At 43.6% G+C, this 14,756-nt stretch overlaps 1 protein-coding gene across 8 annotated transcripts in view; it reads right to left on the reverse strand.

The window, feature by feature from the left end:
* Window positions 1-14,756, reverse strand: part of IQSEC1 (IQ motif and Sec7 domain ArfGEF 1) — a 578,820-nt gene that overhangs the window by 253,988 nt on the left and 310,076 nt on the right. Inside the window, exon 1 of one of the 8 annotated variants that reach the window (XM_063940600.1) lies at window positions 11,617-11,768. The exons of 6 other annotated variants lie outside the window; for them this stretch is intronic. The gene's annotated coding sequence lies outside the window, so the exon portion shown is untranslated. Of the gene's footprint in view, window positions 1-9,490; window positions 9,544-11,616; window positions 11,769-14,756 lie in introns of those variants that run through there. One more of the 8 variants, XM_063940602.1, reaches the window with a different exon arrangement.

Below are 14,756 nucleotides of genomic sequence, written 5' to 3' on the forward strand. Positions count from 1 at the left end.
AAATGCCAAAATGAGCAGTAACCAAATGTAAATGGACTTAATAATAATAATGATTTATTTAATAATAATAATAATAATAATAATAATAATTCAGTGACAGTACCATCCTTTGTACTGGCGGACACAATATATAATTCCTACCATTTGTGGGGAAACTCCTGCCTCTGTCTGTTTCTGCACTATTAATAACACTAGCAGAGAGACACATTTCGTGGCCTGGTGGCACCTGTATTTCCACAGTATTCTCAAAGTGATATTGGAACTTTCTATCAGTTGCTAGGCACACAGTTCTCATATTCTATAATATCTGTAAATGGTACATGGGTTAACAATTAATAAATTAGTACTAAATTGGGATGCTGTCAGTGTTTAGGATGAGGGCCCTAAATAGACCCAGTTAAAGTGTAACGATTAATTGAAACATGTATGTTTTGTTTATTTTCTAAGTAAAGGCGGATACTCCCATCTCTAGAAGCCGTAACAATTATTGCCATAGGTTATATAAATATTAATAATCTGCATTTTAAAACAAATTGACTAACTTGAACCTGTGAAAGTGAAAATATTCCAGACAATAACTTTTTGCTGATGCAAGAATGTAAGAATGCACCGAGTCAGGAAGGAAGATGTGCTCTGTTCTAGGAATGCAACAATACAACAAGTGTAATCAGCAAAATACAAGTGTTACTATCTACGCCTGGTATATTTGTGGCCGTGTGACAACTGTTCCTGTCACTCGTCTCACCTGCGCTCCTGTTACAAGTGAATCTCCATTCCTGCACAGTGATATCTCATTTTACTCAGGACTGCCGTGTGTGTGCTGCACGGCCCTTTGTGTGCACAGTCTGTTTTGCACTGTGAGCAACGGGAATTCCTCACATCTGCTGACACAATCAGTTTACTGCCCAGAATCAACAAGCCACCCAACATCCAATCTCAACCCACTGTTCCAAATGGTGATATTACAATACAAACTATAGATTTGCAAAAGTATTGGGGTCTCTGTGCAATAGCAGGAAAATATAGACCTTCAAGGCACTATTATTTCATTTATTTTTCATTATGATGTTACACTGCTTCCAGCTGTTACAAACGATCATCGGTGTTACATGAAGATAGCACAGGACAGAACGTAAACAGGACTAAAATAATCTGACAAGAGCCAGGGTATAGGTTCTATCACAGGGGTGGGTAATTATTTCAGCTGGTGGGCCACTTAACACTTTCAGTGAATATTCGAGGGCCGCACACAAAATATCTTGTATATACAATACCTATCACATTGGAAAATCATTGGAAATGGGGACCAGCTCCTGCAGGTCTTGGGCACACTTAAGGGCCCTACACACTGCACAACTGGCTGCTGAGCTGCCCGATGGCTGATACGGCCTTCAGACGACCCAGCGGCGGCGGGGGGAAGTGGGTGGTGATGGGGGAGGTGAAGTTTCTGCACTCCCCCCGTCACCCGGCCCCATAGCACTGCATGCTAATATAGACAATATTGTCCATATTGGCTTGCAGGCATAAACAAGCCGGCACCAATGATGAACAAGCGCGGGGCCGTGCATCGTTCATCGTTGGTGCATACACACTGAAAGATATGAACGATATCTCGTTCATTAATGAACGAGATCGTTCCTATCGCTCAGTGTAATCGGCCAGTGTGTAGGGCCCCTAATACAGAAGTTGCACTTCTATAAAATCACACTTCTAAAAGGTATATGTGTCACAAAATCTCCAGGTCTCTCCATAGGAATAGATCTCAGAGTTTAACACAGCATGATATTATGCTGCATCATACACACATACGCCCTATACTCGGCACCCCTGCACCCCTTGCCAGCTATTTGTGTGCTACCAGGGGCGTAACTAGACCTTTGTGGGCCCCACAGCAAGATTTTTAAAAGGCCCCCCGTGTGCGCTCCGTAGAGAGTGAGGGGGAGTGGGTGGTGGGCTGAGCGTGTTGGGGGACAGAACAGCAAAGAGGGGGTGGGTCCCACAAAGGTACATACAGTGTGTGTGTGTGTGTGTGTGTGTGTGTGTGTGTGTGTGTGTGTGTATATATATATATATATATATATATTCCAAAAGCGGCACTCTGAATATGAAGTATGGACCACCATTCTTACATCAATATTTCAGAACTATTTATTCAGTTCTTATATCAGGATACATATCCTGACGAAAGAACTGAATAAATAATTCAGAAATGGTGATGTAACAAAAGTAGTTCCATACTTCATACTTTAACACAGACGATATAGAAAATAAATATATACAGTATATATATATATATATATATATATATATATTTAAAATAATAATAATATATATATATATATATATATATATATATATATATATATATATATATATATATTATGTATTATCACACACACACATTTACATATACAGTCCCCGGAGATTATGGACCTTGTTCGGCAGGGAGCTCCGTTTTTCTGTGCCCAGATCACCCAGCAGCGTGAGCGAGTGTCAGCGTCTGGGAGACGGGAGTGCGGCCAGGAACTCACAGCTGCTGCGGAAGTGCGGGCGGGGACATAGAGTGGCAGCGGCGGAGAAGCTACTTGTGCGCTGTAACCTAACGTGACGGTGCAGGGGAGCAGTAGCCGGCAGGCCCCACGCGTCTAGGAGCGAGCTGCTGTACAGCAATGACAAGCAGCTCAGCTGCTCGGGCCGCTTGTCATTGCGCATTGGAGGGGGGCAGCGGGCCAGACAGGATCGGATCGCGGGCCGCATCCGGCCCGCGGGCCGCCTGTTGCCCACCCCTATTCTATCATCTGGTACTCCATATGTAGCCCTGCTCCCTGGTATCTGGATGGTAGGTCAACAGTCAATAGGTCGACACCATATGGTCGACAGGTACAAAAGGATGACAGGTTCAAAGTTTGACTTGCCAATGGTCGACACACATGCTCAACACAAGCTTTATTGGGGGGATATTTTTGCTTGACTTGCTACCCATGTAGACTATGATTGGGAATAGTAACCTGTGGCGAGCGCAGCCGTAGTGGAGCGAGAGTGGCGAGCGAAGTTAGACGGCAAAGGTACACATTTCTACTGATTGTGTTCACATATGATGAAACATACAAAATGACAACCCAAAAAATAGAAAAAACTTGTGTCGACCACTTCTGTGTCAACCACCATCATGTCGATCTTTTGACATTGTTGACCTTTTGTTCATGTCGACCATATTGGGGTGACCTAATGACTGTCTACCCAGACAGTTATCGAGTAGCCGCCAAAAGTGAGAAGTGTAGATGTTCTATACCAGACCCCTGCTCCCTACAGACATGTGACCTGTTACAGCAGGAGATCTAGTATTTCTATTATGTTACATGGAAAATGTAACACCACAAAGAGAAAACTGTCTATATGGCACCCGCAATGCGTTTCTAGGACATCTCTAGTCCACATACGCGAATCAGCGGAAAATGCCGCCCATGATGGCCATTTTTCCAGTAATATTTGCAGCTCTGCAGCCAGCCCAAGTGCACCGCACACCTTGCATCAGTGGCGCATCTATAATGGGTGCAGTGTGTGCAGACATTTCCCCAGAGATTTGCGCATGCACAATAGAGTCTATGTACCCTCTAGTGCTCAGACTCTATTATGCTAACGGGCACCAGCTGCAGAGGAGAGGGCCCCGATGGAGGAGGTTGGACACCCCCTTGTGCTCTGTTGTGAGACTTGCCTGCATTCCGAGCGGCTGGGAGCACCACCCAATTTTCATGAGCCTTCCAGCCGTTCCGTGAGGGTAGGCAAGTAAGCATCGAATGACACACAGATAAACATGGAACTTTTGGCCTGATTTAGAAATGTACGCAAATCTGATGTTATGGGAATTATTCGCAAAGCGATTGACAGTCAGGGACCATTTGGGGGAAGTAACAGGGAGTGGTGGCAAAAATGCCAGCCCGTCACGACTGTTTTGGGGGCATGTTTGAGGCTGTGACTGCGATCCCGTACGCAGCTGCAATGTCTTCAGCATCTCACTTTTGGCAGCTACTCGATAACTACTGATCTGCAACGGATGCAGCGGCAGCGGTTAGGACTCGCCAAGCCACCGGCATCTCAATACAAATTCAGCCGGCAGTGCATATTTTCGCACACCCGTTGAGTACAAATTTGCATTTGCGCACATCTCTGCATCAGGCCCTGGGTCTCTAGGTTTATAACTCCCACTATACTCCACACAGTTGCCAAACATCCAGTGATTGGTCACTGCACACTGGCAGACACTGTACAGCAGCACAGGATGTACTCTGCACTGTACATGGAAAATAATTTCTCAAGAGCTGGCAGCAGCTGGGAGGATATGAGGAAGCAATGACTGTGTTCTTATCTGAGGAAATGCTGACCATCAGCTCAGCCCGGAGCACGTGTACAGGACAGCAGAAGTGCTTACTCCTAGGGAAAAATTACAATATCAGTGTCGCAAGGACAGGTCATTTTCAGAGTTATTTATCAAGGTCTCCTGGCCTGAATATAAAGCCAGGGTAATAGTCAAGCACACTTGTTATCTGTGGAAAGAAAACATTCATGGACTAGATCTCATTAGAACTAATGGTGTAAATAGGTTTCCCATGGCAGTAGGAGGCAAACAAATTACGTAGAGGTCTGTTGCAAAATGCATGAAGTATAATATCTGTTGCATGTTTATTTATTCTGAAAGACACTATTTTATATGTACAGTATGTTCAGAGCCACTGTTAAGCCATTGCTAAATGTAACACGGGGTTATATTTGATGAGAAACTGGGGCAGCACGCTTAAAGCACTGGTTAGCATTACTGCCTCACAGAACTGAGGTCTTGGGTTCAAATCCCACTAAGGCCCTGTCTGTATGGAGTTTCTATGTTTGCCCGGTGATTGTGTAGGTTTCCTACGGGCACTCTGGTTTCCTCCAACAATCCACAAATATACTGGTAGGTTAATAAACCCTAGTGTAAGTGTATGTGTGTACATATGGTAGAGATCTAGACTGCAAGCTCCACTTGGGTAGTGACTGATCTGAATGACTAAATATTCTCTGTAAAACGCTGTGGAATATGTATGCGCTATATCAAAAACTAGAAAGCAGTAACATATAAACAAACTTTTACATTGTCCCACTGAACGAGGGACAATTGGGAGGTATAATCACATGATAAATAACTGATCAATGGCATAAAAGATGCAATATACTGCCATTGGCAGCCTTGTGAGCAGCACATCCTGCGTCGCGTTGTTGAGGGATTAGCCCCATTTAAATGGCCAATGACTGATGGTAACAGCTGAAATAACACTCTCATTATGTGTGTCACACAAAGAGGCTCAGCACAAGGACAGGACCATTTATCTGTATTGTGCTCTCTTTGATCTGACATTTTCTGCTCACAAATGTCTCAAATAGTCAATCAATCTTTCCTGAATAACTAACAAACATACCTGTTCCCCTGGACAGCGGGAACCAATTCTCCGCTCGGCAAATGCTTTTTATTGTTCTTTTCTAATTGCATTTCATTTTCCTGAGTCAATTGGCCGTCAATACAGTAAAGAAGAAATGCTGCAACAGGCGCAGACAGAAGGAATTGTTGGCTTTGTGTATGTGATGAATGCAATAAAATTGTGTAAAATTGCATTCAACCTACTGTAGGATCTGCTAACATGATTACTGCCTTGTTTCTATGCTCCATTAATAAACAGTTCACCGTCATTATAATACATAGGTGTAAAGCGCATTCTAAATGTCAGCCCCTTAGATTGGTTATTGCTCCTCTGCGATCACGTTTTCCAAAGAGAAATCCAAAAAGGTTGTGTAGGCGACATATTATTGGCTACAGTGTGATACAGTTGTGGTAACATTGCTATAAATCACATATCATCACCTCAATGCTTTAAAGAGGCTTGCTAATCAACCTGTATTATGAATTATTTAATGTCTGTGCTCCCAGCAACTTTAATATTCATTGAGCTGTGATGAAGGTTTGTGGAACAGAAGGAGGTGTAAGGTGGCTTTATCTTGATTTAGTTCTGCTGAAATTAGCTGCCAGAATGATTCTGGGCTTGATAAATAAGATTTGAAACCGTGGTATATAAAAATAAATAGCTGATGTAATGTGGTTTGGTGACTAACGTGAGATATTGCAGAGAGACCTGATGAACGTGTCTGCCATAAAATCCCCCCAGCAGAAATAGCCATCACATGAGCACTACTTATACTGGACAAGTAAAACTAACTACATACATTGCAGTTTAGTTGGGGAAGATGGTCCAGTAGTTACTTCAAACAGATTTCCGATTTGAAACATTTGTTCAATATGTGACTGCAAAAGCAATTCACAATTGTTATTGGGGAATAAAGAAAAAAAAAAATATGTTAAACTACCATTCCTTTTGTCATTTCTATGTGGCAGTGAGATCCCAAAGTGTAGGAGCATGTACGAGTATTTACGACCATGTAGAAGCATGGGACCCCTCTCTGCTTAGAGGGAGGCAAAAGTATACATATCTGCACATCTACACTTTTTGGAAATAAGACTTGATTGTCTGTCATCATCTCTTTGCTTTTGTCAACACCACTGGAACTGTCCCATACTGTTTATGTACCACTGTGATTATTGTCAATTCTTTTTCCATCAACTATGGTTAGTGTTACCTCTGATGAAGTCTTACAGACAAAACGCGTTGAGTGGAAAGTCTGTGACACTGCTGTCCCGAGCTCGCCCTAAAAGAGGCCTCTGGCTGTTTATTGGGTGCTGGTATACGGGTTTCATTTTACTACCTGATTGGTTCTAGAAGTTTGATTTTAGGAATTATTGGTATGAACCACATTCCATCTTTCTAACACCTTATAAGAGAGGATTAGTAGGTGGAGAGAATCCGTTAAGTGCAACAAAGGTTCTGTGTCATAAAAATTGGAAGTCTGCTATATGTACAGACTTTATTAATAACTGATACCACATCGGTTGGCCCCTTTCAGACACTGTTAAACATATTTATCAACTTGGATCTTAGATCAGTAATAGAAAAAAATAACGGGACTCACCAGAGTCATCTAAGGGTATGTATTTATTCTTACAGTAGATACAGCTGACATTTTTGGTACCTTTTCCAGGGTTTGGTATGTGTGACCACTGGTCACCAAACAGACGGCGGGATCCCGGCAATTAGATACCCAAGGGGGGGAGGGGGGAGCGCGGGAAAACCCTTTTGAGCTGAGTTTTGGCCCTGGTTGAAAGAAAGCCTAGTTTCATCCCTGGACCTATAATTTGTGCAATAATGCAATGAGGCGGAGCTATAATACGAATCATAAACTGGGTGGTGGATTGATCCATCATTGTAGCCCCTCCAAATATAAGTGACATCACTGCTCATAAATATATAGTATGGAAATATACAGCATGGATCCAGGGCCATAAAAATTTTAGAAACTTTGCTGGTCACATTGAAGAAATTTAGAATCTCCTTTAAAAGATTATGAAAGATCCTTGAAGTCACATTCCTCTTATTACTGTTTACCATTCAATAATGGTGTCTGAAGGCCAACAAATATGAATGGGAAGCCACAAGTTCTGTTACTGCAGCTTCTGACTGGATGCATGGCACCACCCCTTACTGTAGGTAGCACAATTTCCCTATCTGCCTGGGAATACAGCTTAAATGTAAATCCGTCTTGGTAAAATTGTGGCAGATCAGCAATTAAGCAGGATTTATGATGTAAGTCAGTTATCAGATCAACTTAAGCTGACAGGCAGGGTCGTTTTAAGCAAAGAGGGGGCCCACTGTGCAATCTCCCTCCGGGTCCCCTCTTCTCTAGCCGGCAGCATGTTCAGGTGTGGACTGTGTGAGGCTGACCACTAGTGCTGTGCAGGTCTATGGGGCAATGGCACTGCGGCCATTTTCCTGGCGATTTACCTACTGCACATGTGCAAAACGGTGATTTTATAGTGGTGCCACTGTTGATGTGGGACTTTGGAATGAGGTAATCACTGAATAAATGGGTGCAGGGTGTGTTGTGTGTGCCCTCCTGGACCCATGTGCACTGCACCCATTATAGACTAGTGACGTGCGGTGATGTGAGGCAGAGCCTTTCCTGTCATTCTAATGCAGTGTTTCCCAACCTCGGTCCTCAAGGCACACTAACAGTCCTGGGGGTAAATTTACTAAGATGGGAGTTCTATTTAAGATGGGATGTTGCCCATAGTAACCAATCAGATTTCAGGTATTATCTTCTAGATGGTGCTAGATAAATGAGAAGTAGAAGCTGATTGGTAGCTATGGGCAACATCCCATCTGAAATAGAACTCCCGTCTTAGTAAATTTACCCCCTGGTGTTACTGATATCCAGGCTTGAACACAGGTGACTTAATTATTACTCAGGTATTTTGATTTAACCATCTGTGCTGAAGCCTGGATATCACTAAAACCTGCACTGTTGGTGTGCCTTGAGGACCGCGGTTGGGAATGCCTGTTCTAATGTATGCGCCAGAATTTTGACTATATAAAGTATATGAAAAAAATACAAAGAATATATTATAAATATCTCTTTGTATTATTCTAATCATTTTTATAGTCAAAACGCTGGAGTAAAAAGTCTATGGCAGGTGATGCAGTGCCACATCTGCCGACCATTTCTGCACATCTGTGATCAAAATTCACCAAATTTCCAGCAGTATATACTGCTGCACCTGTGTATTATGCCCACATGCACTATTGGGCTCATATATTGTGTGTAAATCTGGCTCTGGTGCTAGCCAATGCCTCCTCAGGCATTTACCTCACCGCACATCCCTGTATATAGATATGCTATTGCTGGCAATCATAAATTAAGAAAAAAGTCCAGAAGCAGAGCATTGTGTCTCTCCTGGAGAGGGTCATGTTGGGAAGTATGCAATATATAATAGGGAAAATAAAGTTTTAAAATCCAAATAGAAAACAATTTAAACAAATAAGGTATACAGATTACAAAGTGCTTATTCTTACAGTTACTGTGAGAAGCTTTCCAGACAGTAAGGAGGATACTGCCAGGGGCAGTGTGTGGAAATCCCCAAGTCCAAAGTACAGAGAACAGATTCCGCACCTATAGCATAGGTGGAACATTAGGGTTCTAGGCTTCAGGCTTTAGGGCCTTTGTGAAATGGAAAAGTATAAAACTTTGGCTGTACCAGAATAGAGAAGGCGGGTAAAGCCTCCTGTTAGCTGTAACATCACAGTATGAGATCACTGGAAATGTGGAGCAATGTAACTAGTTAACAACAATGCATACTTGCCTACCTGACCCTCTCCATGAGGGAGAAAATGCTCTGTTCCTGGACTTTCCTGGTAATGTATGATTGCCATCACCTGTGGTGAGCTAGTTAATTGATAGGAAAGGTGTTTCACCACTGGTGATGGCAATCATACATTACCAGGAAAGTCCAGGAACAGAGCATTTTCTCCCTCATGGAGAGGGTCAGGTAGGCAAGTATGCAACAATGTTACCTTACCTACGAGTCAGTGGTGGTTTAAGAGAGGAGAGGGCTCGTGTGCACAATGGGGATAATTCCAAGTTGATCGCAGCAGGATATTTTTTAGCAGTTGGGCAAAACCATGTGCACTGCAGGGGGGGCAGATATAACATGTGCAGAGAGAGTTAGATTTGGGTGGGTTATTTTGTTTCTGTGCATGGTAAATACTGGCTACTTTATTTTTACACTGCAATTTAGATTGCAGATTGAACTCACCCCACCCAAATCTATCTCTCTCTGCACATGTTATATCTGCACCCCCTGCAGTGCACATGGTTTTTCCCAACTGCTAAAAAATTTCCTGCTTCGATCAACTTGGAATTGCCCCCACTGTGCGGGTCCCTCCTCTTTGCAGCGTAGTAGACTCTGCACGTGCGCACCATGTTCCCGGTGACTAATCTATATTGCGCATGTGCAGGTCTCTGGAAACATAGTCCCCGGCAGCAAATCTCTATGCGTATGCGTGAATCACCGGGAAAATGGCCACCAAGCCACTTTCTGAGTGATTTCTGCTAGAACAGTAGCACTGATTAAGGACTCATGTGAAGTAAGTGATTTTAACATGGGTGTGCGGTGAGGGCCCCCCTGGACCCAGGGGCCCGTGTGCACTTCCAACACTGCACCCATTATAGATACGTCTATGCTAAGAGTGCTCCACGGGGAGAAATGCTGCTGCCCCGCAGTTAGGGGTGCCTTAGTTCTGTTACTCTCTGCATACCCTTTTAATTAATCAATAAACATTTAAAACATTTGTTTGGATGCTGATCTGAATTGGAGTACAAATCATAATTGCCATTTCAGAAGCATTCAGTCACGACACAAGAAACCATGTGTATGCTCGCAGTAATTACTATGCAGCATGCATGAGAGCTAACAGCAGTGAAGCCATGCAGCTTGTGTATTGTACCCATTTGGATTTTGGATTCACTTGGTGAGGTAATGGTAGTACAGGTAGTTGTTACATGAGCCAGTTTCTGGGTGGGTGGACAGATGTGATTGACTTAATTTATTTTTAAATGAGTGATCTGGTACAAGTGGGCGGAGCTTGTTTTTTTGTATAGATAAAACATTCAAAAGTATTTTTTCTAGCTTTTGACATAACCTAAAATTCTTAAATACTGGTAGATCTCTTAAATGGTGACGCACACAAACCATACTTGCCTACCTGACCCTCTCCATGAGGGAGAAAATGCTCTGTTCCTGGACTTTCCTGGTAACGTATGATTGTCATCACCTGTGGTGAAACACCTTTCTTATCAATTAACTAGCTCACCACAGGTGATGACAATCATACATTACCAGGAAAGTCCAGGAAACAGAGCATTTTCTCCCTCATGGAGAGGGTCAGGTAGGCAAGTATGCAGTAAGTTATTTATAGCACCTTGGTGCAGGGATCCCTTTAGAAGCTATTCTGGTCAATGTCTGAATAATATGTGGAACATTCTCTGTGGAACATGGAGTACAAGACTGAATTTGCTATAAATATGTGTTACTCTCGGAGCTACAGCATAACAACCCTGAACAACACTGCACAGTTCCAAACAATACAATCTCAGCTGCTAAAGTCTACTGACCTGTCTCTTCTATATAACCAATATTCTTTACATACCATTGAGATAATTAACTGAAATAGCACATTTCCAAATTGAGAAACATTAGTAGAATATTATTAATGGCAGATAATTACATAAAACACACCAATTTAACATTATTGAATATAATCTTGTTACATTTTGAATCAATAGCAAAATACAGAGATAGATAGATAGATAGATAGATAGTCACACTGCAAGCAATTAAAGAGTCTGACAATTATAGGAAGCAATAGGCCTAACACTTGGGATGCAAATTAATAAAATGCTATCTTAATGTTTCTTTTTGATTTACACCAACACAGGTACTAATTATCAGAGCTTGGACAGATCCCTACTTATAATAGCATCAGAACAGTCAGAAAAGGGTTAACCAGAAAATAACAATACTCCGCATTCATACAAAGCAGTCTCCTCCACAACATGCAGAACAGCAGACATTGCAGACGCTCACTGCTGCTAAATCATTGTGTCTCCTGCGGCACAGTGTCCTGTACTGCATTAGTCACCTACCTCTGACTCCATCCCTGGAAAGGCTGGTCACAAAGAGAGAGAACCGGCCGCTCAGGTGGAACACTGCCTGTGTCACTTTGCAGTGGATATTCCGTAATGACACAGGAAAAACAACGCTTTGTGCTTGTATAGGAGGATGCAGCTAGGTCAGTCCCTCATTGTCTAGCAACGTGCAAGATACTCCATACTGTACTGCTCAGCACATTTACCATGTAACATAGTGGCGATGGGCTGGATCGTCTCGCTTCTTCCGCTCAATTGCTCATTCCCTATAACCAGGGTAATTCCCAATCTGTATGGTGATTGCAGGCACTAAGCAGCCTTATTGCAAGGTCAGAGGCCTTTTTCATCCTTGAAGACATATTCCAGGGTTTAAGAGATTGGAGCTGAACTGTACATAACCAATGATTTAAGTCACAGCACGTGACTTAATGGAATTAAATGAGTCTTTGCTTCACAAGGATGGTTACTTAATGGAATTAAACTACTGTCTGTGCCTCTAGTGTTTACAGACCATGGGGGGGGGGGGGGTAATTCAGAGTTGATCGTAGATGTGCTAAATTTAGGACGTCTACGATCACTTTCACAGACATGCGGGGGGGATGCCCAGCACAGGGCTAGCCCACCCCGCATGTCTGGCAATGCCCTGCCATACAGGTACAAAAGCATCTCATGGCGGCGATGCTTTTGTACCTGACGAGTAGCTCTCTACCAGCGCAGCTCCTGCACGCTGGCAAGGAGCTTATCACCGCATCCTGGGTTGCAGCGGCTGCGTGTGATGTCACGCAGCCACCGTGGATTGCCCACAGCAACGGAGGGGTGTCCGGGCCGCACCCCGCCAACGGTGTTCTAGCGCCGTTGGCACGCCCCCACCCTCCCCGCGACCGTCTCTGCCTCAATCAGGCAGAGGCGATTGCAGCCCAGAGATGCTGATAGCATCTCACTGGGCTCCCGGGGTGCGCAATAGCAGTGCGGCTGCTGCGCGTGCGCACTCCACAAAAAGATTCAGACTGCGATTGCTGCCGTTGCAACGATCCAGTCTGAATTACCCCCCTAGTCTACAAGCACAAAAAGGTACAGAAATTGACATTAATCAATTTTCAGGTTGTAGAAATCTTCGGATAATAATAATAATATTACAATGTCAGGTACTGCACATCTTATTAACACAGATAATTAAAAGGAAGCACAATTTTCAGGCTATATTTTGCCCCTTTCACACCGCACAAATAACCCGGTATCGACTCGGCATATTGCCGGGTCGGCGTGCGGTGTGAAATGGGCATAGCCGAAATCGCGGGTCGCCTGACCCGGCAATTAAACTCGGGAATAAAGCAGTATTATACCTGGGTTGAATACCATGTCAGTGGCTGCGTAAACGGGCTCTCGGGTCGTTGCGTCCCGGGATCCGTTTATTACAGCAGGGAGAGGCGGCACAGAGATCTCCCAGCGCCGCCGCCGGCTCCACCCCCAGCTGCTATGGCAACCCACCCGGCATATTGCCGTGTCGGGTAAGCCTGCAGCAGCTGCCAATGCCGGATCCCACCCAGGAAGGACCCGTTTCCAATTCCCGGGTGGGATCCGACATTGGCGGTGTGAAAGGGGTTTTTGCCAGGACTAACTATGCTTCTGGGCAAACCATGTTGCAACACACTGGGGTACACATACATTTATGTATTTGTTTATTTGTATTTATTTATTTTGATATTTTTTTGCGTGCAGGGTAAATACTGGCTACTGCTGCATACTGTACATCTTTTTTTACACTGCAATTTATATTTGGGCTAAGACACGTCACCTCCGAAATCTAATTCTCTGCACACTTTATATCTGCCCAACCGGCATTACAACATAGCCCATGTGCTAAGGTACTTCTTTTTTTTTTTTGCTGTGGTCCCAACTCTGAACCAGGCCCTGTAAGTGAATGTTGATAATATACATAGATTAGGATAGCTAGTTTACAGTAATAGACAATAACACTTACCATATATACCCGTAGATCCACATCCCAGAGTACTGTCTATCTGTGCTCAGTGAATACAAAAATTCTGTTACATACTGTATGCAGCAGGATGATCACAAAGAAATCCTCTGTCGTTCTGATTTCATATGATTTTGCTGTATACTGTAAGACTTTCACCTTACTATTGTGCCTGATTCTTTCTAGAGCTCTGTATGTCTTTTACAGTTGTGAGAAGTTCTGTGAATGCCGCTGGCTCAGTGTGAACTTCCCTAGAACTGGTTTAACTACACAGGACGTCATGACCAGTGGCACTGTCAGCGTGATGCATCCAAGTGCAATTGCAGCTTTGTATTCATAACAAGTGTTGCAAAACTGCCAACTCGCTCTACTGTATAAATAATGAATGTAATGTCTTTACAAGCTCAAATAACGGGAGGCATTCAGTTTGCTGGCTGTCGGGATCTCGGCTGTCAGGATTCTGATCGCCAGCTGGAATCCCGATCGCTGGCCGGAATCCCCACTCGGATGGCAGTCAATCCGAGGGGGAATATAACCCTGTGGCGAGCAAAGCGAGCCCGCGAGGGGACACGCGTTTGCTGCCGATATTCCGGTTGTCGAAAACCCGGCATCAGTCTGCTGACCGCCGGGATCCCAACAGCTGGCATATCATACTGAAACCCAAATAACACCTAGCATTTGTTTACGTAATGTTAAACAGGTTGGTTAATGTCACTACCTTATATCACATTAATACTGTATTGTTATTTTGTTCCATTACAGGATGAGCTAGAAGAAATATATGTTAATACTAATTTTGATTTATGGTTAAACATATTCTGTAGCACTTTGCAGAAAATATTTCAGCAATTCACATCATTCCCTGTCCCAGTGGAGCTTACAATCTATATTCCCTACCACATGTACACTATGTTTTTGGAGTGTGGGAGGAAGCCAGAGCACCCTGAAACAAACCACACACAAGCTTAGAGAGAAAATACAAACTGAACACAGAGAGCACCTTGGTCAGGAATTGAACTCATGACCAGTGAGGAAGAAATGCTGACCCATGGACATATCTGTAATGTGGGCAAGCTGTGCCGGGGGGAGGAGGAGAGTGGCGAGTATATTATACATCCTGCACCCATAGATGATACTTTCCTGTCCGTCAGCACCACAT

Source organism: Pseudophryne corroboree, chromosome 9 (genome assembly GCF_028390025.1).
Source record: "Pseudophryne corroboree isolate aPseCor3 chromosome 9, aPseCor3.hap2, whole genome shotgun sequence".
NCBI classification, from domain to species: domain Eukaryota; kingdom Metazoa; phylum Chordata; class Amphibia; order Anura; family Myobatrachidae; genus Pseudophryne; species Pseudophryne corroboree.